This window comes from Dermacentor albipictus, chromosome 8, assembly GCF_038994185.2.
Source record: "Dermacentor albipictus isolate Rhodes 1998 colony chromosome 8, USDA_Dalb.pri_finalv2, whole genome shotgun sequence".
NCBI lineage: Eukaryota > Metazoa > Arthropoda > Arachnida > Ixodida > Ixodidae > Dermacentor > Dermacentor albipictus.
The window spans coordinates 71,829,212-71,854,442 of NC_091828.1; positions in this window are offsets into that span (position 1 = coordinate 71,829,212).

A 25,231-nucleotide genomic window follows, 5' to 3' on the forward strand; every position below is an offset into this window, starting at 1 on the left:
GTATAAAAATAAATACATGTGTGTACGGAACTTTCGTCACGATGACCGCCGAACAACACAATAAATGTGTTCGCTCCACCTCGAGGAAGAAGAGGGCACCAGTCCCCCTACGCCATAGAGCCCCCCTTTTCTGCCGCAAAGCTTTGCCTATTATATGCAGAAATAAAGACTTTAAAAAATGTGTTCGTAACCTTGTTCAAAATTCTATGTAACCGCTTTGTCGTTTGCTACAGGTTGGTCATACACGTTCACACAGGGAAATGGCTCACGACTCCTTTTTTTTTTAAATAACCTCCTTGGTGGTGACACGTTCGCCATTGTGGTACAACCAAGGTACACCCGCCGTATATTCGCGCCGTTATAAAATAACAATGCCTTGTTGTTCCGCTTATCTTTTTAAGAGAACCCATTTTATATAAAAAAAGTAATTTACGGAACATCAATGCATTGCGTCGCAAACACTGATAACGCATATCTCTAAATTAAAGTCATCCTCAGAACTCGTTTAAAGTCGATATGACATTTAAAGTGGAAAAAGAAAAAAGGAATGAAATTATGGGGTTTTACCAGGCAAGAACCACGGTCAGACTACGAGGCACGCCGTAGTGAGGCACTCCGGAAATTTCGACCAGCTTGGGTTCTTTAACGTGAACCTACCTCTAAAGTACACGGCTGTTCTCGGCCCCATGGAAATGTGGCCGGCGCAGTCCGGATTCGATCCCGCGACCTCGTGCTAATCAGCTCAACACATAGCCCCTTAGCAAACATGGCGGGTGGCATTCAGACCCCGGCTAGAACTTGCAAATTGCGACATGTGCCGTAAGGTAAGTCGTTTAAATGGTAATTAAAAATTGGTAATTAGTCAAATCTTTTTATTTCTCGTGCAAATAATGTCGGCCACGGAGTACCTGAACTCAAGAAGCAGAAATATGGTACGTGTCACATGTGATTAAAGAAAACGTAGCCATATATTACGTACGAGAACTCGCACGTCGACGCGGCACTATTAACACGCATTTTTTCAATTAAAATTTTCCTTTTATCCTTCTTTCTCTCACCTATCACATCCCCTTGCCCCTCCCCCAGTATAGAGTAGCCAACGGGAGATAATCTCTGGTTAACCTCCCTTTCTTTTCTCTCTCTGTCTCGTGGGAAGAAGCCGCTGCAGCAGTATAGTAGCCCTGCAACTGATCTTATTAAGAGGTCGCCTAGAAGACGCAGGATCAAATCCCGGCCACGGCAACCGCGTTTCTATGGGGGCGATATGCAAAAACGCCCGCGTGCTGCGCACTGGGTGCACGCTCGAGAGCCCCAGGTGGTCAAAATGTCCCCCACTAATGCGTACCTTAAAATCATATCTTGTCCTGGCACGTAACACACCACCTTTTCATTAACTACCAGTTCGCCTTAAGTTTCGTTATCACGAGCCCGCGAGATTGAGCAGATTGATATTCATGACTTGCTGTACGAACGCCGATACTAATTAACGTAGGCCAACCACAATTGGTAGGTCAAATGGGTGGCGCCAAAGAAAATTATGCTCAAAGTGGCGTGCTCTCACCTTCCTCCCGAGAATGCAATAATGAGCAGTCAGCCACGAAGATCACAATATTTTGGTAATGCCGACAAGCAGTCAGACGATTCGAAGCGTAACTGTAGGTCGACGGAATGCGCAGTACACAGCAGTCAACATAAAAGAGGTGTGCCACACGCAAGGAGCACAAGTTGAAACGAAACACGTTGCCGTAACAGCAACATTACTTTAGAGGCGGGAATATTTTTAAACGGTGCTACCGCACCACCCTGATATTGATGAATAATAAACGTGCCAAACAAATTATTTCGGCTATGCGAGTTTGCCTTACCGCGTACGTGATACTGAATGCGCTAATAGCGGGCCAGTGGAAGTGCAAGCAAGGCAGTTTTATGTCGCGAAACGACCGACATTGCTTGAATGCTTGAAGTTTCGGGATGCACACAGCACCCGCTGTGAAAAGCCTGTCATAAATAAATAACTCTCCCTAATGTCCCTCCATATACAGGGGTACTAACTCTCCTGTACGCATTGCACGGACCTTGGATGGCTGCAACTAGGAATTAAAGTTTGCAGTCTACATCTTGCAAGCGTGTAAGGATCACGGAGAAAAACATGAAAACGCGAGAAATAGTCGCTCACAATGTGGAAGAAAAGCACTCGTTTATCTGTGAAATTACGTGTCTTAAAGGGACACTAAAGTGAAAAATGCTTTATTCTGCATCAGTAAATTACCGTTATGCAACACCAAAAACACCACTCTTACAAGGATAAGACGTTTGGTAAGCAGAAATAGCTCAAGAACGAAATACGGGTGGCGACGCCTACTTGTGTTCCCGCACCTGGGGGCTGTGACGTCATGGATTTTGATGGCATCTTCCAGGGCCTACTAATTATATATAGCGGCACAGATTGACTACATTGTGTTCTACGGGAATGAAATATTAAACATGGCCAGTTTCGGGAACCTTTATTCAGCCAACGCGGCCCAAATGCGAAAACATACTTTGGAATCTCGGATGTCACACTGACGTACCGGCGTTGGGATTTCGGCGCGGAATTCAAATACTGATACGTGGACCTTCATTTTATCATCTAATAATCAAACTATTTTTTCGAAATGACTGCCTGCAGGGTTCTCAAACAATGCTCCATTAGTCTAAACTGATTTATTGTTTCCCTTTAGTGTCCCTTTAAGGTTAGATGGGGCACCAAGACAAGCTCACAGTATACCCTTCGCGCGCGGCGAGCAAACGTGACGTGTCCATGCAAAGGATATTTCGCGGTGACAATTATCACAAATAAAGCACTTTCATGTGGGGCCCCACTTTTTTTGTCGGCGAAACGCAGGCATCGATGAGGCTGGATCCGCTTTCCTAGTCAAAGCGACGCCGCGTACTCCAAGGATCAACAAGGGTCGCTGGTTAACGCGTCGAAACCACAAAATGAAGAGCTTGCTCTGCGAGTGCTCTAAATTTAAACAAACAAAGGCGCCTACTCACACAGGCGCCAAGCCGGACGCATATTTCCAATTGCTAGTAGGTACAGCGAGGCGTGGCACTTGCGGAGACGACGGACGTTTGTGCGCATGCGCGAGTAAGAGCGGGTGCGAGAGAGGAAATGTGGGGACTTTTGCTCTGTGAATATAGCACTCTGCCTAGGCACTACGGAGGAGTTTCTTAGCGCGTGTTGTATGCGCTTGTCCCTAGGTGCGCCTTCAGAAGTCGTGGGGCGCGGTGCTGAACCTAGCATCGCAATTTGGCGGTTCTACGCAATTATATTTATTCAGTCGTGTTGTTTGCTAATTAAAACAACGTGTCACTATTTCGCATCATCGGCGGCGCCTCCAGGACACCAAAGCGACAACGGGGACATTAAAGCTTGAAGCCGGACTGGTCCGTGGGTCGGGGCTCGCAGAGGCCTGCCCGCGCCAGGGGAGTATACGATCGGCTGTCCTCGATAGCGGACAGCCGATTTTTTATGCGAACCTCCCACTGGCACGCTTCGGCCTCCGCGGCCCCAACCCACGGGCCGCCCTGATTCCAGCTTTGATCCCCCGCTACCGCTTGGGTGCCCCGGAAATCCTGCGCCGCCTACTTTAATATAACCTCAGGTGCTCTCCTGAGGCCTCCGTTTACCGGTTACATGTTCCCTCCTGGAGCAGTGCTTGTAAAAATGCAATCTATCGTCGCGACTAACAAAGCGATCCATAACACCAGTCAGAACCTTGCCCCTTCAGAGACAGCGATACCAAATGGGGCGTCCGTGCCCACTGCCTCACCGAGCGGGCAGTCAGCGGCGGAGCGTAAACAAACTCGACCCCCCTCCGCCATGCCGGCACGCCTAGGGACAAACGCACGATACACGTGCAAAGCAACTTCTCCACCGTAGTGCCTAGGCAGAGTCACATATTCAAGGAGCAAAGGCACCCAGATTTTCTCTCTCGCGCTCGCTCTTACTCGCGCCTGCGCAGAAACGTCGAGCGCCGTCAAAAGCGCCCACCCGCTGTCATCATCATCATCATCCTGGTTACGCCCACTGCAGGGCAAAGGCCTCTCCCATACTTCTCCAACAACCCCGATCATGTACTAATTGTGGCCATGCTGTCCCTGCAAACTTCTTAATCTCATCCGCCCATCTAGCTTTCTGCCGCTCCCTGCTACGCTTCCCTTCCCTTGGAATCCAGTCCGTAACCCTTAATGACCATCGGTTATCTTCCCTCTTCATTACATGTCCTGCCCATGCCCATTTTTTTTTCTTGATTTCAACTAAGATGCCATTAACTCGCGTTTGCTCCCTCACCCAACCTGCTGTTTTCTTGTCCCTTAACGTTACACCTATCATTCTTCTTTCCATAGCTCGTTGCGTCGTCTTCAATTTAAGTAGAACCCTTTTCGTAAGCCTCCAGGTTGCTGCCCCATACGTGAGCACTGGTAATACACAGCTGTTATACGCTTTTCTCTTGACGGATAATGGCAACCTGCTGTTCATGATCTGAGAATGCCTGCCCAACGCGCCCCATTCATTCATCCATTCACAAAACTTTATTAGTGTCCTGAAGCCTGGTGTTTTCAGACCGAGGCGGGCCTCGTCCACATCGGCACCGCCAGGCCGAGCCTTATGGTGTCATCGTGGACCCTCTGGACAGCCCGTAGTTGATCTTGATAAGAAGAACTTGATATCATCTTGTGCCAGTAAAGCCAGTTTTCTTCGGGGTCGGCGAGAGTCGCGGGACAGCCCGCCAACATGTGTCTGATGTCAATCATACCATCGCACACGTTACATTCTTTCCTAATTTCTCTTTCGGGTTGAATTTTATTTATGAAATACGGAGTGGGGTACGTCCCGGTTTGCAGTAAACGTAGCGTGACTGCCTGAGCCCTGTTCAGTCTTACGTGTGGCAGTGGGAATCGCCTACGCCCCAAATAGTAGTATTTAGTGATGTCGTTGTAAGTTAGTAAGTGATCTTTATGCACCCCGGAATGGTAGTGGGCGTCGCTTCCGTTCTGACCGGCACGGCAAGCAAGTCCTCGTGCCAGGTCGTTCGTCACCTCGTTGAGGTTGGGCCGAGTCTCGCCCACTTGTCCCATATGTACAGGAAACCATCGGATTTCAGTTTTGATAGCTTCGACCTTGTCGATAATTTTAGCCGCAGTCCCAGCTACATAGCCTTTGTCAAAGCTCTTAATTGCTGCTTTGGAATCGCTATAGATGAAAGACCATTTACGGTTCCTGATGGCTGGAGCAATCGCGGTCCAAAACCAAAGCATATCCCTGCAGTTCCTGAGCACGAGCATAGAGTTGGTGCAGCGGAGCGCTAGCGGCGCACTGCTAAAGCTAATAACGTATTCACTAGGTCTGCCTCATTCCGAGAAAAAATAAGAGCCAGAAAGGTATGCTTACTTTTCTGGGTTTGCTTCGTCTCTTGCCTTGAAGTATACGTGCCCACAGGTGCGACGGCGTCTGCAATATCTTTCCCAATGGACGCCCGTGCCGATGTCTGAACGTATGGATTTAATGCGAAAGCCTCCTTCGGAAGGCTCGTGTCGTCTTCGTTTGTGAAGCGCACACGCATAGTGTCCACAGCACCGACGCCACTTCACTTTGTTTTGCAGCGGAAAGCGCGACACGTAATCGGCCTGACTTCAGGCCGTATTCTGTGAACCGAACGAATGGTAATGAAAAACTGATGCTGATGTGCGTATTCCCTTTGAATCGGGTGGTTTCAAAGCCTGCAGGCAAGCCAAGTGATTGAAGCAAAAGTAAAAATAAGAACCCTGTACATTGGAGAGAAAAAAGGAACAGAGAGAGTTACACAGGGAGTTAACGGGAAGGAAACTGCACTCACGTGCTTGGAGTCATTGCGTCAGTCACTCCCACTTGCGGTGCCCGTCTTGACCGCTGTGCCGCCTATATAGATGCAGGCTCCGGCCGCAATCTCGACGCGGCTACAGCAAACGTGAGCCGACATGAGCAAATTCCCTCGTTAACTGCGTCGCAAATCGACAACGTATCTCGAAAACGACGCCCATTTGTCACCACTACGCCGCTGTCGAAGCATTATACACAGATCTAAAGCAAATACGAGCATTAGCGAGGAAAAAAGGAGCCGTACATCGGAGGCCGACGACTCGATAGAAGCGAAGCGGGTGGTTCTTACATCGTCTGGCGCCGCCATCTTGCCTTGCGCGAGGGTCCCCTTACCTTGCGTGCGTCAGCGTTGAATCCTAGATGCCGAAACTATAGAGTGTGCTACCCGAAACGTATACGTACGTAAGAGCTCTAGCACCGTTTACGTACAGAGCATGCGCAGTGTGGAGCGCGCATAGCTAACGCTATTGTGCTAACTAAACGCATTCCCGTCCACAGTCATCATAAGGTGGGTTCTCGAAATTTGCTATTTCTAGATTTAAATTAAACGGAGGGAACAAGATCCCCTATGCTTTTGTCTGGCTACGCTTTCTGTATACTTCGAATCGTTGAAACTAACAAGATATGGAGCACTGGGCTCTCCTCTTATCTTTACCTCTACGATCTGTTACATAAGCCAAGGCATGACTTGTATTTTACCGTGGGCATTGCGTTAGTATAGCTCAAGTATAAAGCATGCACCTACGCCATAACATGCAGAGGAGAGCATTATCCAAGTGGTTTAAGGCTTCACGCCAACCGCTTGGTAGTGGCAGGTCCGAACCCTGATGCGTGGTTTCGATCTGCCGCAGCCGGTGTTCGGCGTCCGTCGAGGATATACGCGTACCTCGACGCTCTCCTGGAAAACACAGGCACGAATCGAGGTCACGGGACCCGGCCAACTATCTCTGCTCATGGGGGAAAAACGGGCAAAGGGTTGTCGGGTATAGGGCGGCGCGGCCGCAGGCACACCTGGGTTGTAACTGTTCTCCCCATCGAAGGGCAGTTGTGATAGCTGTGATGTGCCGAAGGCCTGCACCGATGGCATTTTGCGCTGGTATGAGTTTATCAGTTGTGCTCAAACACTTGCACCGATCATTGCCCGATAGGCTCTTGTTTGGGACTGTTAATGATGGCACCCGGCGGGGCGCTTAGGCGAAACGCTGGGATGTGGGAGGGCCTCGAAACGCGTCGTTGCCGAAATCCGAAGGCTAAAATGGGCGCAGTTTCTAGCGGAAGCTAGTTTTACATGTCTCGAGTTCTGTGTGGGAAGGATCGCTGGCTGCTCGACACTTTTGGGCACGAAAGCAGCACGCTTCATGCGTGACCCTCTTATTTCACCGAAAAGCGTGCGCAACGGAGGGGCCGTTTTTACTTCCTTTTGTTCAGGCAACCAGTACGTAGTTGCCTGCTGGTCACGAGTAGAACTTATAGATGGCAGCACCGTCGTCGCGTTAGCGTATATTGTCGGTCGGCGGCGCGCATTTACACTGCTGATGGCAGCTCTTCGCTGTCACCGATTTGCACCGATTGTCTGGTAATGATGCTCACTGACTGCCGTTGAACTGATAATATAATGCACTTCAACGGCACATTATTGAACGAAACGTTACATTTCGATTAAAACCAATAATTTGTTTTTCCTACAGTGCACACCACTTTGCATGCTGAGGTGGCCTCGAGCGCCAAAAGCACCCTTTTTCCAAACAAGAATCTGCAAAAATGTAGGAGTAAGAGGGTTTTGGGTTACCGGGATTGATTGATTGATTGATTGAAAACATCTTTATTTGCTGAATATTCGTAGAACTCGTGGGTGGGCCGCCTAGTCCGGTAGTCCACTGGTTATTGCTGCTGCGTTGGCCCTCCGCACCAGCCAGTGCTGACGGTCAGGGTCACCGCTGAGCAGAATAATCTCCCATTGCTCTTCTGAGGGAATTGGAATGGGGTCAACTATGGGATTAAATTGGCATGCCCACGCCATGTGGTAGAGGTCTACCTCTCCACAGTGCGGGCATTGCGGGGAGTATAATGTAGGGTACTACTAGTGCAACTTAGCTGGCGTTGTGTATGTATTGGTTTGTAGTTTCCTAAGGGTGTTCTCGCCTAACTTATTGAGGGATTTATTTGGTGTTGGGTACTCCTTCCTGGCTGTTCTGTATGGTGCGAGATTGTCAACATACACTGCTAAAGCAGTTAGGTCGCAGCACCCTTCAAGGTCATCAAGGGAGACGCCCGGTATAGAAGAGCTCGCGCATGCCTGTGAGCGGCTTCGTTTCCTCCTGGTAGTTCTAGGTGACCGGGCAACCACATGACTGAGGCTTGGCTGGGTGGATGCTTAAACAGCAATGACTACCCTGACCTGTGAAATAATCCATTATTGAAGTTGCGACTGGCGTTCTGGGAATCTGTGAGCACAACAGCGTTGGGGTTAGATGCTATAGCTAATGCAATAGCTGCTTACTCTGCGTGAGTGGGGTAGGATGTTTTCATCGAGTTACTGGGAAAACCAGTTCGTTTCTGTCGGGCTGTATTGTTACCTAAAACATCTTTTAATGCGAAATGATTATATGGCTCATGAAGCAGAAAATCCGGTGTTGTCGGCATTGGCGTGACCACGATGGTCCAAAAGCCAAGTGAGCCAATCGAGGCAGTTGACGTCAGTAGACGTGTGCGATGACTGTGAAGTAAAAAAAGCTTGCAGATACTTTAGCATACGCTAAAGCGGATGAAGGCTAAACCCTGCGCACTCACGACACATTCATTAAATTACTTTATATTCACATTCGAATGCGTTGTTACTTCCTATTAGTTGTTTCCTTCTACCAAAGGTCGTTGGCTCGAGTGCCTTAATTAACATAATCGTAATTAACTGCACTTTAATTAACTTTGTCCTAATTAGCACCACAGGCTGTGATTTCGACTCCCACCAATGGTTGTGGGTGGCCCCATCAATTTTGGTGCCATTGAATTGTAGCGCCATAACGCCGGAAAGAGAATTATCGGCCCTGAGACACTTCAGGCTTTCGCCTTAACAATTAAAGCAGAGCGAACTAAGGCAAAGTAATGAAGTGTAACCTTAATTAAAATCACTTTAATTAGGTGAGGTTAAGTCAAAAGTTTTTAGGCAGAGTGAATTGAGGGTGAGGTTAATTAAGGCAAATTTCATTAGGATAGATTTCATTACGGTACTCGAACCCACTATCATTGGTTAGTGTCGAACCCAAGATCTTTGGTATTAAGGCGAAAATAATTAAGGCATAGTTAATTACGGTATCGTTAATTAAGACACTCGTACCCACTACCTTCGGGTGAAGTAGAACCCACGACCTCGCGTTGTGCGCACATTGAGACTAACACCGTTCTTAACGAGACTGAAAGAACGTGGACAACGATCGAAAGAGCACAGGCGTCACGCGGTGATCACAATGCTTTCGCATTCGTCGACGTAGGGACAACTAAGTGTTGGGTGTTATGAGCTGTGTTACGTCTCAACACGACCAAGGACATTAATTAGACGTTTAACACGAGGCAACCCCATCTATTCATCAGCGCCCATCCAGAAGTCAACGCAGCTGACACCGACTGCTGACGGGCCAACAGAACCTGACAGCCTGAACGAATGATGAAAAGGGCCAACGTCGAATGCTATCGTGGAAACTTGGAAAAGGCGGCACCATCGAGACACGAAAGATGCGTACACAAGGGAAGGACGTTAGACACGGACGGACGCTCCAGCGTCCCAGATCGCTACGCGCTTGCTAAATATGAGGGGGCGAAGATACAGCATCGGAGGCACAGTTCGGCGGAATGGTGTGATATCATGGGCGGGATTTTGCGACCGATTCGACAGTTGTGATTGGCCGCAATACGGGAATCAGATTCCCTAGTCTAGTCACCTGGGGAAGACGACTCTATCAAAACCGGAGTCCTTTTGATGCAGTGAGAGTGGCCGACGTGTCCTGATGGGAACTCAGACGCTTAATACGCTCCTGTATAGAGTGGGCGTCCGTATCCGGAGCCAGTGTATATAATGTAAAAAAAAAACACTCTTTCCTTCATTCCTACTACCGGACGTACTCGTCGATGGGCTTGGTAGATTCCTGGCCCAAGCGCCACCTCGAGCCGCAACAGCTGTCAATGCACCTTCTCGTTGTATACGTCAACACCATTCTGATAACTGAAAGTCGCAAGTCGAAAGGCATTCAGTACAGCGTGGTTTTGTACTAACAGGTCACTGTGTTCTTGAGGTGCCTATCCACTGACTTTATCCAAGAAAGCATTCCGCCCAGATTTATTATTTAATTACGTAGAACAAAGGTGCAACCGTTGCTACTACACTGCAGGTCGAAATGCCATGCTAATATGAGCCGTTCATCAGTCAAATTTTTTGTCGAAACCCTTTCTAGCGGGTTTCAGTGATATCTGTCGGTTCATCAACACGTTTTAGTGGTTTTAAGTGATTCGGGCGGCGCTGTCTGATGATTATTCGCTACAATAGCAAATTGAAGCAATTAACGGCGCGTGCATACATTGGTTCTAAGGAATGGATGTAATGATATCGCTTGCATCCTTCAGGGAAAAGGCTGTCATGGCAACTCAACGCACTCGCTGTATGTTTTGGTTTGCGGAAAGACATTCTTATAGGGTGCAAGTATAGACAGAGTATAGTACCCTTAACTGCGTAAATCGGTTTACCGTGTATTCCTTCCTCGGCTTCCTTGAAGGGACACTAAAGCTAAATACTAACTCGAGGTAGTCTGTTTAAATACTATTCCCGAAACTTCGCAGCGGTTGTTTCGGGCCAAGAAGAGACTTAGATTACGAGAAAATCGCATCCGAAGGGTCCGAATACCTTTGTGACAATTCAGATCTCCCGCCATCCAACCGGGGAGTGGTGACGTTGCATACGCCATCGCCGCGCTTTACAGCCGTCGATGATTAAAACGGCGCCCGACAGACGGCGGTGCGGTGTTTTGCGCAAAACGCGAACGCCCGGCCATGAAGAAACCGAGCCATGACAGAGTGGTGAATTCGTCGCTGCCGCTGCTTTTGGTCCAGTGGCGTGGTCTGTTCGGGCATCGCGCAACATCATGTGCACCTGGATTTCTTTGCTACTTGCAGTTTGTGCGAGTTTCGCGAGCCAGCAAAACTAACGCAACGCTATGCGATAACGAAACTACTGAAGCTACTGAACGCGCGGGCGGAGTCGAGCGAAAACGAAACTTTTGGATCACCCGCGTCGTTGTCAAGCGTAATATCAATGAGTTGTTTTTTTTTTCTAAAAGAGAAATAGAACTGGACAAGTAGCATTTTATTTCGCCCTATATTGCAATACAGTGATGATTCTTCTAACGATTGGTTGGGTACTAGTCACAGAACTTAAATGAGGAGTGCCTTTGTCATCTGAAAGTACTTGAATGTCCCGGGTTACTCAATTTCTCGGTTACTAAGGTTCAACTCTCGATAGTATTGACGCCTTAGAGATTCTCGGGCGTTAATTTATCACTTTAGCTTGACTTAATACTTGCCTTTAGCGTCCCTTTAAGAGGAAGGTTTAGCTCGAGGGGTCCTTTATAAGAACATGAGACAGGATAAATCGTTTTTCTTGGCCACCACTACACCAAGTTTGATGAGGATTCTTGCATTTAGAAGAAACCGTTAGAACCTAGCGGCTGTAGGTAGCGAAATTGGGAGCTAAGTCGCAAGTTATTTTGACAAAGAATGTTAAATATAGAAAATTATCAGAAAACGAAACCATCGCGTTAAAACCCAACTGAGCAATGGACGATATCAAAATTATGGAAGTAGCCCCTATAAGTATATCTAAAGTGGACAAAATTCGTGTAATATACATGAGTTTGAAATAGACCACTAATATGTAGGTAGGACATTGGCAAAACCCTTGTAAACAATGCAACGAATTCACGTAAGGTATAAATTGATATATCAACTTTTTCCGCTTCCAACGCTCTAACAGATTCAGTTTACAGAACTGCGATAGCTGTTATGCAGAGCTACAAATTTGTAAACTCCGTGCTTCTATATATTTTGTTTGGGCTTGCCAATTTTTGAAAAATCCTGTAAAAAATTCAGGTCTGGAATCGAAATTCCGATTCAACAGTTGCTTAACTTTAGTGTTCTCTCTCAAATGCAACAAATTTCACCAAAATCGGTCAAGTGGTTATCTCAGAAAAACGTCTCTGCGTTTAACATGTGTTTGAATAGGCAGCATCGGAGTTGGGCCCGAGCTAAAGCTTCGCTTTCGACTAGCAAAAATCTGTCTTTCTGGTACTGCACCCCGTCCCCCCCCAATTTTTTTTGTACATCGAAGCTGTTTATGACTAGGCTCCCGTGCATTTTTGTGGGCGGGTACAAAAACGTGGGCCAATCCCGACGATAGTGCAGAAAGGGTCCAAGCGCAATGGCGCATACCACTGCGGTCGTCGGGAGGTGGGCAGCGGGACCTGCAACGCGCCCTTGAGCTGCCCTTGTCACACCTGGGACCCAAAGAGGTCCCAGGTACGAGGGCAAGAACAGAAGATTCTATTCGAATGTTAAAAATAACATTAAGGGTAAGAAAAAATCGAACGAGAAAAATGAAGTGTAAAAGTAAACAGAAAATGACACATCAGTCAGTTCATAGTTCATGGTAAGGTGACCATAGGGCTAATGATGAGCCACGTGGTGATGGCAGACCTCACAGGATGCAAAAGATAACTTCGATCACGACCAGTTTTTTTTTTAAAAGCTACGATGGGATCTTAGCCCAAAAGGCCGACCCGCGTCGGCTATGTCTATAAATTCGCACCGTCCTCTCTTTGTCGGCGTTTCAAGCGCTTGCGGGTCTAGTTTCCTTCCGCTCTCCCGTGGTGGCGGTGTCATCGAAATGTCACACGCGTCTACTTTGCTCCGGCTCCTCGGTGCGGCGGTCCCGTCCTCCACGTGAATGACAATACATTTGTTTGCGTACCTTTCGTCACGATGACCACCGATCAAGGCAATGCATGAGTTCGTACCTTTGTTCAAAATTCGGTGTCATCTCTGTGTCGTGTGCTAAACGGCTTCGCTGGTCATACACCTTCACAGAGTGCAGTGGCTCATGATTTTTTTTTCGTACAGAACATTCCTATAGTATGCGTGGGTGAAGCGGAAAACACATATTACGTTCCGGTATTTTCTTGATGCTTCTTGCGCGTGTTCGACTTGCGTTATTTTCAAAACTCAACTTTCGGCTACTTTTGCACTGACTATTATGTGTTGCGCTCCTACATGTTGTAGTTAAAGTAGCTGGTTATTGTGGTCTCTGCTTCACCGCATGCGCATACACTTACCCCCCTCTTCACTTTGTTTCCAATTCTTTGTAAAATACAAGATACTTACCGAGTGCAGTTAAGAAACATTCGCCACTCCAAGTGACAGCGTGTTGGAAGGATCGGCATGGGGCCTGTCGTGCCAAACTATGTGCCTATTCTAGAGGGAGCGTGCGTGTACCTTCGATGACGTCATCACGAATGATCGCGCCGAGAGGCGAATATGCACAAAAACGCCACAACCTAGCGTATAACACCTCCGTTGTAAAAACGCCTAGACGTTTCTGATTATAAAAACTTGTTGCTGCTGTACAATTCGTTGTCGTCTTCTGTGTCGTTAGCCTCATCCTTCTATCATAACGCTCCTAGTTTGAATTCAGCACTAAGTGGTAGCGATGTAGTGCCTACGGTTTTTCTCACCATGCGGTCTACAGTGTGAGCGAGCGTATAAGTACGACAGACGGCCATTTTGCGATAGGAAGATGGAAGTCAATACGATAGCATATGTAAAAAAAAAAAGAAATGACGAATGAAATCACGTACTACCATTGATACGAAAATCATGTGGAACGCTCGAGCAAGAGTGATGCTTTGAAATAACATACATTTCACGGACGGAGCAAATAATAGTCGTGTGATCCTACACACAGAAACGCACACACTTGGCACACACGCACGCTCACACACACACATACATATAGAAGATCGTACTGCCGCGTATCACTGAAAACACTTTGTCGTTGACAAGAAAAGCACGCAGGGGGGTATGTTGTAAATGGGCACCTAGTGGATATGGCCATTTCGTTTGCTGCTGAAGTTCTGATTAGCTGGGCTTGGGTGAGCTCCACAAGGAGACAGGCGCCTTCAGCCAATCAGTACTTCAGCAGCAGACGAAATGTACATGTCTTCTACGTGGACGCTTATAGAATGGCCCCCCGGCAGAGCACCTATAAAGGAGCCACTGCGTTCTTGTTTTGCGTACGAAAAGCCAGTAACGGCAAACATGCTATGGGAAGACCAGAACAAAGAAAAGCGACAGCAGACGCTAGCCATCGTCACAGGCTGGAAATGCGTATTATAAACGCCGGACTTGCATCAGTCGCGGGCGAAATGACGTCACTCACGTCTTTGAGACGTCTCGTGCAATGTTTTTTCCATAGTTTCCTCCTCTCACTTAAGAAACATTTCATAGGCGTTTGTGAATTCAGCGCAAGAATTTTCTTCCAGCCGACGACAGTCTTACCAGTGGGTGGACAGTGGGGCTAGTTTCGGTATCGACAACAAAGCGGCGCCATGACGCTGAGGGCCATAGGAAAATTCGATAGCTTTTACATATGTAGCTCTATCGTTTCAACCTACATAGCAATAGAGTGAAGCTATGTAATTATGTATAGAAATAAAATGGTGCTCTTGGTTATTTTCTTTTCCGGCGCCTTATGTCTTTATGTCGTCACTTCATTTGTTGCTTTCACCAACGGACGACGCTTTCGCTCTTATCGTTTCGGCTGCCATTCTCTTCGTCTGCTGTTGCCGCTTTCTACGCACGCGCACGGTTTTTCGTCTGCTCTGTAGTTAAACATTTTCTTTCTGTGCGTTCGAACGTTCCGGCAATGTTGGAAAACTGACGAAAGGGCATAAGGCATGCTGCGCGACTGAGTGGTGTGGCGACTCGGGGAGGAAGAGCAGGACGGAATTTTTCCGTTTGCCAGCGGACAGGAGGTAAGCACAGTTTTTCTGCAGTCGTTCTGAAGAAACAAGCGTTATCCTTATCAAAACGGGTATAGTACGAAACAAAAATGCTATGCGATGAAGGTAAGGAAAACAAGTTATTAGTGGTTTCGAATATGTGCTTCTGTAGTTCATTATTTTAGTACAGAAACCACTGGCAAGGTGCGAGTGCCGTGAACACGGTGAGCGCTGTGTTTTCATGTTTGCTACTACGCCGTGTGGCCATGTGATGTCACGCAGCGAAATTTGTCCCGCGTGTGCCAAGAAGCCGCGGGCTTGTCAATTTATCGCTCGCTGCTCGTCTGCGGTGCGCGATGTTCCCGATTATATGGCACTCTAGAAAGTCGGCACAGTTTTCGCTGACAATGAACGAAATCACGTTCGTAAAACGCTGCACCGCGCTTGGCTCTACAGCATACGGTAAGGCGAAGCCAGTTCTTGCCGCGCGCTGCCGTCTTCACCCTGAGCTTGGTTTGCAGCTTTATAGCAGAAATTCTTCCGGAGCAAAAATTCCATTGCTTAGTTGCCCAGCAGCTTTAAACTATCAGTAGTTTTCCTCTTATGGGTGTTTTGCAGGGATATGAGGCTAAAATGAAACGCTCAATTACCTAATGCTTTACGAGATGAATAAAAAACATTCATCGATCAAGAAAAACTGGCTCTAAAGAGCTGATGCATAGTAGCTATAGAGAAACCAGCCCTGCTTGACATGTTACACGAATATATAGCATCACTAAAACTGTGAACTTGGCTCATTAAAGTTTGAAATCGTATTAAGCGTATTACGTCTGAAACTTCAAATCCTGCGACCAAACATAATCATAACAGACCTGCATGGGTTGAAAGCACCTGAAGAAAAAAAGCGCTAAAGAGACGAAGACGAAAAGAAGGAACTCGTTCGTACGACGGATGGTCCGTCGTGTTGCTCTACTGAAATATAAGCGAAACAACAGCCTACTAAAAGAAGTATTTTGCTTTAATAATTGTTGCATAGACCTGCTGCAGTAGTTCTGCTATGCGTGGCTTATGATGCACATAAATGACATCTATCTGGGTCTCAAAAAACAGCGTGAGAGAAAGTCCGCTGCAAAAACAAAGGTCCAGAAGCTTGAAAATTTTGAAACATTTTCTTACTGATATTGTATTCTTTTTCTAATTCCGATAGCTCTCAGGGAGGTCTCCTGATTAGCCCATCATTACAAAATAATTCGGCATATTTCAATATTTACATAAACATCGTGCAGCGTATTCTTTGTGCAGATAATCACTGCTCCCACATTTGCACCCTCCTCTTTAATATTACTACATAACTACCACACGCGGATGTTAGGATTGTAGAATCTTCTTGAACTAACTTCAGTAAAGCGGTGCAAGTACTAATGTTACTCGGCACTCTTGACTTCAGTGGTTTCATTAATACGGCAAACATGTGCAAGTGCGGGAGTGGGGTAGCTGCTTTCGGCAAAGGCCCGAATAATCTTAATAAGAAAAGAAAGCATGCTGTGCCAGAAACGAGCGTTCTAGAAAAGTTTATATGCTTTCGCCTCCTTATTGCGTCGACATCGAAATTCTCATGACGGATGACCTGCGGCCAATGATTAAACTCCTAACATAGCAATGGCACCTGTCTTATGCTTCAAACAGCTCGCACAAAACTGAGCCTACGGGCTCTGTTAAAGAAAGTGCATAATGCACGTTCAGCCTACTAGTGGAAGGTCTTTAAAACCATTCAAAAGAAAATTGTTCTGACTAATTTGCCCTGATGCATTGAATGGAGACGATTTGAGTTACTTAAAAAATATTTCTCCCTGCCCCGACCTCGATCTTGCGCCTCGACCTCGATCTTGGGCCTCGACCTCGAGCGCGCCTTCGATAACATAAGGCACTCCACCATCCTCGAACGCATCTCCTTGCTCAACTTTGGAGAACGCACTTACAACTACGTAAGAGACTTTCTATCCAATCGGAACGCCTTCCTGTCGGTCGGAGACATTCGATCGGAGGAACTCTCCCTCGGCAGCACGGGCACACCGCAAGGCTCTGTCATTTCCCCAATGCTGCTTAATCTGGTTATGCTCGGATTAGCACAAGAACTACAAAAAATCGATGGCGTTGAACACACCATATACGCCGACGACATTACAATCTGGGCTGCAAAGGGCAGTGACGGCCAAATCGAAACTGCCCTACAAGGCGCCATATACGTCGTAGAAAATTATCTTGAAGGCACGGGACTCCGCTGTTCCCTTGAAAAGTCGGAGCTTCTCCTATAGCGCCCCACACACCGTGGACGCCCCCCTGCGGGGCTCCACGACTAAACGCCAATGCGAGGAAATAGAGCTCAACCTGAGGGATGGCAGATCTATACCCGTGGTCCCTTGCATCCGCGTTCTTGGTATGACCATAAAAGCCAATGGAGCTAACTCTACGGCTATCTCAAAGATCCTCCGACAGACCGCCAATACATCCAGACTGTTGAAACGAGTGACCAACCGGCGAGGGGTATGAAGGAAGAAAGCCTCATTCGCCTTGTCCAATCTTTTATCGTCCGTCACATTGCTTACATTGCGCCCTTTCTCAACTGGTACAAAGCTGAAAAGACTAAACTGGACATCATCATCAGAGGAGCCTATACGCAGGCCTTAGGACTACCCAACGACACCAGCACGGAGCTTCTGCTACAATTAGGTATCCACAACACACTAGACGAGTTAATCGACAACGTCAAGCCCCGCATTCGCCTGAAAATCAAATCACCCTCGTCTGGATCCCAGCACACGCCGGCGTTGTCCACCCGCACCTCACCAACCTCAGTGAGGTTACACACTCCGTAGCACGAGGACTAGTCAACCGTGCCGGAGACGGTGCAGGTGCACCCGCAGGACGCGACCGCCTTACAAGATACAACGACCTTGTGAAGTCATTTTACCTCGCAAGAAGAACCTTCCGCACCCCTCACCGCAAGTTAAACAGGGCACAGGCAACCACCCTTCGCCTGTTACAGACGAATACATATCTTTCCCTCACACGCTATCACACTATATACCCCGACATCTACACGAGCCAGACGTGCAAGGTCTGTAAAACTCAATCAGCAACACTCCCCCACATGCTATGGGAGTGCAAACATCAATACCGAGACCTTAATCCCGTGACCCTCTCGTCGAGATGGCCGCCCTGCGCAGCTCCCATCTCGACGACCAACTCTGGGCGACCCAGCAGGCCTGCGAAGCGGCGAAGAGGCAAGACCTCGACGTCCCATCGTGGGAGGCCTAGGCCCAGCCGGCTAAACTGCTGGTGCTCATTAAAATTCACACTCTCTCTCTCCCTGCCCCGAAGCTATGCGTTCAATAATACCCTTGTGCTTAACTGTGTCCTTGCTCTACTTTAACTGACGATCAAGCGCCGATTGACACATGCCTTTTGTTGTATTTATTTTTCCTGAACAAAACACTTGGGTTCTATTAGTTGTTGTTATCTTGGAACTGTACAATTGATGCTTAGATAATGACAGAACAAACGAAGCACATTACAAATTTTAAGAAACATCTGCAATATGCTCGTGAGTGATTTCGTAGTGATACCTTGTTCACAATGTTACAGTTCCGAATGAAGCTCTAGTCGACTTACATGTGTTGCGAAACAACACGAAATGTGAATAAAAGCTTTAGACTTTTTCAGTAAAATTTGCTAAATAATTATCGACACATTAGCACAAGAGCTATGCAGAAAATTTACTAGATATAGCATGTATTTTGGACTAGGAAATATACCCTTTGTATGAAATAAAAAAGATAGTTGTTTTTGGTGTTATGCAAAAAATGTGCATCTGCTGCTCTTGACAATCTTTTCACTATTAAACAATAATTGCTGCGATGAAAATGCTTTGTTAAAATTGTGCACAGCAAACAAACACGGCCTCCTTAGCAATTTTTTGTCTAGGCAAAATTGTGGGGATACGAAAGGCAGGGAGGTTAACGGGAAGATAGATATCCAATTCGCTACCCTGCACTGGGGAAAGGGTACGGGGAGACAGAAAGATAGAGAAAAATGCACGCACATAGAAAGAGAGGAAGATAAAAAAAAACACACAAAGGAACTCAGGAGTGTCACAGTCGTTCAAACAGGTCGCTTCACCGGAGGAACTTAAGTAGTGCCCTCATCGCCTTCTGGTGTGCTTGTGTGCTTCAGCGCATGAAACGACGTTTTGTTAACAAATTAACTGGAACGCCGATGCATTTCTCCGCAAAGTTCGGGGAATTTATATCTCGAAACTGGTGCCGTCCTGAGAATTCGTTCCAAATGGATCCGCCTTGCGAAGTCCACTGCTAGAATTTGTAAATTGCAATGTGGGCCATAATGTAATTAGTTAAGAACTTAATTAGCACATTTTTTATTAATTAGTTGATTTTGCATCTCAATTTTTTGTGCAGGTATTGTCCGCCGCTTTGAGTACACCAGCTCATGAACCAGAATTGCGATATCTGTCGTAGGCAACTTTTAAAGATTTTTGAAAGTGTTCGCTGAAACACCCTGTATATTTTTTTGAATACAGAAAGCAACAAAGAGAGCGTATCCGTCCAATAAGAAAAAAAAAAACTGTTACCATCAGGATTCGATCGTATGACCTACGGAACACAAGCCTGGTACTTCACCACCACACCACGCCAGCTTTTTGTTTTCTTCGTTACATGGGAGGACAATCTTAAGCAAAACAAGAAAACAACAAGAACAAAGTGCTACAGAAATTTAAGGCGGCTGAGAACACATTGAAAAGTCAGGCAAGCACATGCAAGCGTCCAATAGAGGTATCCAACGCGGCGCTGTTTCTTGTGAAGCATACACACTACGAACGTAGGCAACAGATTGCTGAAAAAACGAATTGGGTGTCAATGCATTGCCACGTCAAGATCCAGGTGCAGCTAGTTTCACAGAGACATGTCTCGCACAGACATGGTAGATGCGCTATCGCCTCTCAACCAAAACTTACGCCTGTATCAGAAAGAAAAAAAATTGTCCGTATTCATTAGTTTGCACGGAAGAGCCACATCACTGATTTTCTTATGCGATTGGTATTTTGACTTAAAAAAAGTCCTAAATGAACCGCCAACCTGGCACGTTGTTTGGGCTGTTACTGCCTGTTTTCGTAGCCTTCCCATGTCAAGGTTGGCCACTTCCGACATGTCGTGCAGCCATTCGTCCACAAGCCCCTTCAGTGCCATAACTGCATGAAGATATATACCATGTTAAGGACGTCTGTGCAAAGAGTGAGGTTTGTCCTCGCTGCTCTGAGTCGCATACTGTGGATGTTTGCCGCGCAACAAATTTAAAGAGCGGTAGCTGTGATGGCTCCCATGGTTCCCATGAGTTCAACCATGCATTTCAATCGACACGTCCGTCCACTCGAATGTCCTCGTCAGAGGCGTAGGCTAGTGCTGGCAGCCTTTGGCGATAGCACATATATGTATGTCGATGTCCTATGTCTATAACGCGTCACATCGGCGCTCATCGCTTCTTGTGCTGACACTCTAGACATGAAAAAAAAGTTTATTTAAGAAAACCGATGCGAAAGTTGAAATATGGAGTGATTTATCCTTGCTAGACTTACCGATTCCTAAAAACACAAGGGCCGATAGCGTGTAAACGGACTCGGCGGATACGCTATAGTACGCTAGGCCTAAGCTTCGGTGGAAGGGAAAGATTTTGGCGCGGGTACCGGGCTATCGCTAAAATGTATTTGAAACTCAGAACCTTTCAGCCATTATGTTTTAGTACCCTAGGGAAACTGGAAGCGCACGAATCGCCTCAGCTTTGTTATCGGTGTGATAATATCAGTCCGCGGCAGGCTTCCTGGGAATCCGTTCGAACGCGTCTGAGCGACTTCTGGGTTTCGTGTCGCACTCCACAACAGTGCGACAACGGCGACAACTCGCAGTCATCGGTTGAGCACAAACTAATAAAACCAAGGCAACCTCTCCGTTTTCGTGGTTTCGTTCAAGAATGGCGCTATTCGCCCAGTCAGAAAGAAAAATGCAAAAAAAAAACGAAAGCTATCTTCAGTGTCAAATATGCATGCATGAAGACGGCAGCTCACGCACCTTTATCCCGCGCAGCGACACGAAATGGACATTTATGACTCCAATATAAAGCGTCATTTAGGACACGTTATTAGTATGTAGTGATGAATACTCAATGGCGCCTATACTCCTTGCGTAATGGAACGAGTGGGACACAAACGCAGCCAGCGCAGTTTCCAGTGCAAGCCAGCGAATTACAGCGAGAAGCAGCGCGTGTAGAGTACAAGCCAATGCGCCCCAGCGTCATGGCGGTGAAACCAGCGTCTCGTACAGCGTGACCCAGGTCTTATCTAGCGTTGTCACTGGTGTTCCAGTGAGTCCCAGCGAGCGCCAGCGTCCCCAGTGCGATTCAGTGTCAAAGAACGCGTTGGTTTCACATTGGAAGGCACTGGAAGACGATGGTTTTTGCAGTAGGGTGACACCAAGCGGAGATATTTCTTGGCAGGCTGCGTGCGCGGATGTGCAGGCCTGTAACTCGCAGCGTTAGACTTCTCCCCCTCAATCCTCTTCGTGTTTGCCTGTTTACTTCTGCTCGAAGGTGATGAGTTGGGTACATTCGACACATGAACAGCACCCCGTCTTGTACGCTTCCATCGACGATTACACCGGCGTCATACAGTCTGAAAATCTCCTCTGTGGGTTGAGCTGTCTCTAACCATTTGTTTACGAATGGCAATTTCTCTCTTGATTTGCGGGCAGTTTCTGGATAGGGCATCATGGGAGCCGTCATAGCTACCGCTCTTTAAATTTGTTGCGCGGCAAGCGTCCACAGTGTGCGACTCAGCGCAGCGAGGACAAACCGTACTCTTTGTGCAGACGCCCTTGACATGGCCAATCTTCATGCAGTCATGGCACTGAAGTGGCTTGGGGACGAATGGCTGCACAACACGTCGGAAGTGGCCAACCTTGACATGCGAAGGAATGGAATCGCCCTTGAATACCAACTTTACGCAGCGGGTGTTACCAAGGCGAGGCACATGCATGATGATAACTCGTTCGGTCGCTGGTTTGATGAGAATTGGCAAGTCCGAGTTCGTTAAGGCCAAATCTGATATGTCGCGCTGTGGTACGCAAAAGGAATACATGGTGAACGTAGAAAAATGGAACATTTATTGTTCGCTCCACGCGGCTACATATTGTTACGTGTGGAAATACACAGACGAAAGATACTATTTACACGCTATTTACACTGGAGCCAGGCAGCCAGGCTGACACTCGCTCGTGCCAAGGGCACCGACCAACTTCGTCGTTCTCGCGGCGGCTCGTCTCTTGAGCATCGCTCGATATCGTAATAATATATATGAGGTCCATGACGTACTCGTAACGTGTTTAAAGTTCCGCATGATGTCCCGGGTTGCCAGCTGCAGACATAGCATCATCTCCCCCCTACAGATTGAGGTGCACAAGAGCTATGCGTTGTCGAATTGACTTTCGGAGTGATCCCTCTAGGTTTGGAGCTTTGACCACCGACATAGCCACCCGGTCCGACTCTGGCGGCTCAGGTCCTTGTGCAACCCCGCCGGATGGTCCCGGCATGCCACTCGCTGTCTTTCGGCTCTTGATCTTGTTCCGTTGGTTGATCACTCGCTGTTTCTGCTGGAGCTTCTCGTCGTAGTACTTGGTCTCAATGTCTTCGTTGAATCCCCTGCTGTGTATCTACTGTGACCATTCTTGCCCCCATGTTGTTCGTTCTCTGTGTCAGGTGTCCATCTCGATCTCGTCCAGCTTCGTGTCCGCACTAGTTGACCTTGTTGCCATTTTTGCGGACTCGTGTTATGCGCATTTGTATTCGTTGCTTGCATGTTTGGTGGGATGCAGTCGGTCTTCATCCTTATTTGGAACCCAAGTAGCAACTCTGCAGGAGACTTTCCTTATTTTCCTGAGGTGCGACGGTAAGCGCACCAGAATCTGGCCAGTCGTGTCTGCATCTTCACCTGGCTGTTTGCTTGAGTCGTTCTTTGGCTGTGCGTACCACCCTTTCTGCGATGCCATTGGATTGTGGATGATATGAAGCCGTGGTGAAATGATGCATGTGATTCTGATGCACGAAGTCCTGGAAGAACGGAAGGCCTTTAGCGTCTCCGCTATTCCGGCAAACGGGGGTGGTTCGGGCGGAGTGCCGGATGGGCGGGGGCGTAAAGGTGGGGGGCCGGAGCAATGCAGCCACCAGGTGGCGTAGAGCTCAACCGGACAAACACGGAGCAAAATGTGCAGCAACGTATTATATTCCGCTTCGCTGCTGGGGCAAATTGTCGGCAGTGGCGTAATTTTGAACACGATTACTCTACTGTCGAAACTTTACACCAGTAGCTAAGCAGAATATAGTGATGGATGGATGGAAACAACTTTATTCTGAATCCGGCAAATTGGACGACCCGGGCTCAGGTCTCCCATGAGGGGACTTCGAGGCCTTGCCTCGTCGCCGCCTCTCAGGCTTGCTGGACAGCCCACTCTTGTGTCTTGAGGTTGGAGCTGCGCAGAGCGGCGGCCCACTTCGACGCAAGAGCCTCCGGAGCTACTGCCATTGTAGCTGATGTAACCCGACACTCCCACAGCATGTGTGACAGCGTCGCTCTAGTCTCCTGGCATAATTTGCAAAGAGCAGTCGGGTATTGCGCGGGGAAAATGTGCTGCAATCGCACTGGACTGGGGAAGGTTTGTGTTTGCAATTGTCGCCAGATGACTGCCTGGCGACGTTTTAGCATGGGGTGAGGTGGGGGCAGCAACCGCCTGCCTAGCTGGTAGTGCTTGGTGATGTCATTGTACCTGACCAGGCGTTCTCGCGTGTTTTGAGCCAGCAGTTCTGAACTCGAAGAGGCGGTCTCCGATTCTGCGCGGCGGGTCAGTTCTCGCGCAGAGCGGTGTGCTACCTCGTTCAAGTTAATGAGGCCCTCATCGGTGGGGGTGGCGACGTGCGCTGGAAACCATATGATGGCGGTGTTATCGAAGTGCTGTCGACCAGCTTTTCTTAGAATCTGGAGAGCTTCGGAGGAAATGCGCCCCCGCGCGTAGTTGCGAACTGCGGATTGTGAGTCGCTAAAAACTACCTCGCAGAGGGGGTCGGTAAGCGCAAGCGCAATTGCTACCTCTTCTGCTGTTTCGGGATATTCTGTTGCGACACTACACGCGTGCGTAAGCCGGGAGCTAACGTCTACGACTACCGCCGTGAACCGGTGTTCTCGTGTGTATTCTGCGGCGTCTACAAAGCGCGTAGTCCTCTTTCCACCCAAGGAGCGCAGTAGTGCCTTGGAACGGGCCTGGCGTCGGCCCCGATTAAATTCGGGGTGCATGTTTCGAGGTATAGGGGCGACAATCAGCGTGTCGCTGACGTCAGGTGGAATGACCTGTTTCTGACCGTGTTGGACGTGGTAGTTGAAGCCGAGTTTCTGCAGGATGTAGCGGCCCGTGGCTGTCAGAGACATGCGTTCGAGTTTAGAGGTTCTTTGCGTATCCACAATTTCCTCAAGCGTGTTGTATACCCCCAGCTGTAGCAGACGAGCAGTGCTTGTGGACTCCGGTAGGCCAAGGGCGATCTTGTAAGTCTTGCGTATAAGGGTGTTGATTTTCTCCCTTTCAGTGACATTCCAGTTGTGGAAGGCAGCCACATAAGTGATGTGACTGATTGCGAAAGAGTGTATGAGGCGCATGACACTGTCCTCCTTCATGCCCGTGTGCTTCTTTGTAATGCGTTTGATCAGGCGGGTAGCCGCTGTAACCTTGCCTTCGATTTTGCGAATAGCTTCTATGTTTGACCCGTTGGCTGTTATATGCATGCCTAGGATGCGTATCTTCGGGACTCGGGGAATGCAGGAGCCGTCTTGCGTATAGAGGATTATGTCGTCACATTGGCGCGATTCGGCTGTAGGCTTGGGCCGGTGGCGCGAGCGGTAGACGAGCAGCTCCGATTTCAGTGGAGATAGTCGGAGACCTGTGTCTTGGAGATAGGTTTCGACTGCAGAGACCGCTGCTTGTAAGGTGCATTCTATCTGACCATCACTGCCCTTGTTGACCCACAGGGTGATGTCATCTGCGTACAAGGCGTGATGGAGGCCATCGATCTGGTCGAGGTAGGCCGGGAGACCCAGCATCACGAGGTTGAAAAGGAGCGGGGATATGACCGATCCTTGAGGAGTGCCGGTGCTTCCTAGTGTATGTTCGTCAGATGTCATGCT